Source organism: Palaemon carinicauda, chromosome 4 (assembly GCF_036898095.1).
Source record: "Palaemon carinicauda isolate YSFRI2023 chromosome 4, ASM3689809v2, whole genome shotgun sequence".
Taxonomy (NCBI): domain Eukaryota; kingdom Metazoa; phylum Arthropoda; class Malacostraca; order Decapoda; family Palaemonidae; genus Palaemon; species Palaemon carinicauda.
In genome coordinates, this window is record NC_090728.1 from 193,177,965 (window position 1) to 193,180,969 (window position 3,005).

Here is a 3,005-nt window from a genome sequence, read left to right on the forward strand (position 1 = left end):
TACGTCAAAAAAGTGTGAAAATATACTCCTCAGTAGCCTTTGTATTAAAGTATAGTCATTCATCTAGTGTAGCCCTGATGAATAGCCACGGAGGAAAAAAGTGACTCGAAACATGTGTCGACGATAAATGATTGATGGAGAAAACATTTACTGTACAAAAAATATGTATTTTCTCAAAGTGTTTTCAAGTATATTTCCGCCGTAAGAGACTAGATTTGTCGAAAATGTCTGTGAAAATATATACGTCGAAACTGTGTGTGAAAATATACTCCTCAGTAGCCTTTGTATTAAAGTATAATCATTCATCCAGTGTAGCCCTGATGAAGAGCCACAAGGAAAAAAAAGTGACTCGAAACATGTGTCGACGACAAGTAATTGATGGAGAAACTTTTAACTGTACAAAAAATATATATTTTATCAAAGTGTTTTCAAGTATATTTCGGCCGTAAGAGACTAGATTTGTCGAAAATATCTGTGAAAATATATACGTCGAAACAGTGTGTGAAAATATATTCCTCGGTAGCCTTTGTATTAAAGTATGATCATTCATCCAGTGTAGCCCTGATGAAGAGCCACGGAAAAAAAGTGACTCGAAACGTGTCGACGACAAATAATTGATGGTGGAACGCAAATGCAGTTGCACTGTTAATGTGAAAACTGTCGAGCTTAGATTTTCTTGAGAGATACAGTCTTCTGTTCTTGGAAGCCACTAAGATTATATATATATATATATATATATATATATATATATATATATGTGTGTGTGTGTGTGTGTGTGTGTGTGTGTGTGTGTGTGTGTGTGTGTATGGGATTTTTATGATTTATTGATAAATGGTGGAGATAAATGGTTGATAAATGGTGGATATATATGTAGAAAAAATCATATATATATTTTTTTTTTTTACATAGAAGACCGATGTTAGAAACTTAAGATATTATTGGATGGTTAAGGATAATTAAGTAGGTTTTAGTATCCGTAGCATTTACAGTAGTGATTCGGGCATTTAAAAATGAATAGGGCCGCCTCTTGAAATCAAGCAGGGTATAGGATGAATCAGCGAAATCAAGTTTGCGAAGTTTTTTTTTTTTTTTTTTTTTCTTGAATAATACTTTTCTCTGTTGATAGATTAAAGCGTTTCTTGTTTTTTATTACTGGAGGGCTTTTCATCATCATATTTTTAGATTTGATGGATATAAACAGATCAAAATTCTATCGTGTTTGTGATGGTCTTACAAGAAGTGCAAGTAGTTGCAATTGAGTCTGTGTCTCATCTTAGACCTCCCTCTTTTTTTCGAGATAACGGCTGCTTCCTTTTTCATGATACCTTTCAAATGTCTTCAAGATTCTCTCTCTCTCTCTCTCTCTCTCTCTCTCTCTCTCTCTCTCTCTCTCTCTCTCTCTCTCTCTCCTCTCTCTCTCTCTCGTGACCTTCTTCAGTGTTCTTGACCTAGAATATAGGAAATACAATCATTTTTATTTTATACGTTTTTATTTGTAGTCTCTCTCTCTCTCTCTCTCTCTCTCTCTCTCTCTCTCTCTCTCTCTCTCTCTCTCTCTCTCTCTCTCCTTGACCTAGTGAGTAGGACATACAGTCATTTTCATTTTATACGTCTTTATTTGTAATTGACAATCTCTCTCTCTCTCTCTCTCTCTCTCTCTCTCTCTCTCTCTCTCTCTCTCTCTCTCTCTCTCTCTCTCTCTCTTGACCTAGTGAGTAGGACATACAGTCATTTTTATTTTATACGTCTTTATTTGTAATTAACAATCTCTCTCTCTCTCTCTCTCTCTCTCTCTCTCTCTCTCTCTCTCTCTCTCTCTCTCTCTCTCCCCCAGTGTCCTTGACCGGGTGACCAGGACATACAATAATTTTCATTTTGTAAGTCTTTATTTATAATTCTCTCTCTCTCTCTCTCTCTCTCTCTCTCTCTCTCCTCTCTCTCTCTCTCCTCCTCTCTCTCTCTCTCTCTCTCTCTCTCTCCTTCAGTGTCCTTGACCTAGTGAGTAGGACATACAGTAATTTTTATTTTATACGTCTTTATTTGTAATTAACAATCTCTCTCTCTCTCTCTCTCCTCTCTCTCTCTCTCCTCTCTCTCTCTCTCTCTCTCTCTCTCTCTCTCTTTTGACCTAGTGAGTAGGACATACAGTCATTTTTATTTTATACGTCTTTATTTGTAATTGACAATCTCTCTCTCTCTCTCTCTCTCCTCTCTCCTCTCTCTCTCTCTCTCTCCTCTCTCTCTCCTCTCTCTCTCTCTCTCTCTTAGTCTGTGAATGTTTGCATTAAATTTAAAAGAACGACAAAAAACACGACCTTTACCCTGTGTCATTCTTATACCGAGTCCCGTTGGTTGGTGTGTGTCTGGCCTCTCTCTCTCTCTCTCTCTCTCCTCTCTCTCTCTCTCTCTCTCTCTCTCTCTCTCTCTACTCTGTCGACTGGCTCTCATGATGGGGACATAACGGCCAGTAATTTTCGGTCATGAGCTTGGAGATGCTGCCATTTCCTCTTTTCATCTTCATCGTTTCAAGTCTGCCGGAAGAGGAAAGGGGATGCCTTGACGAGCAGTTGCAATCAAATTTCACGAGTTGATATGGAATGGAGGGCGGTGGGGGTGGGGGGGGGGGCTCTATAAAGGAACTTTGTTCGAATGCATCACACTAACACACACGTAAATGCGTACGAGCTTACACAGTTACACACACACAAATATATTTAAATACACACACACACACACACATATATATATATATATATATATATATATATATATATATATATATATATATATATATATACATATATATATATGTGTGTATATATATATACATATATATATATGTGTATATATATATATACATATATATATATATATATATATATACATATATATATATATATATATATATATATATATATATATATATATATATATATATATTACAACCTTAAAATAAGCGATGAAGTCCTTTCTAAAAAAAAAGAAAAAGGAAAACCAAAACAGGA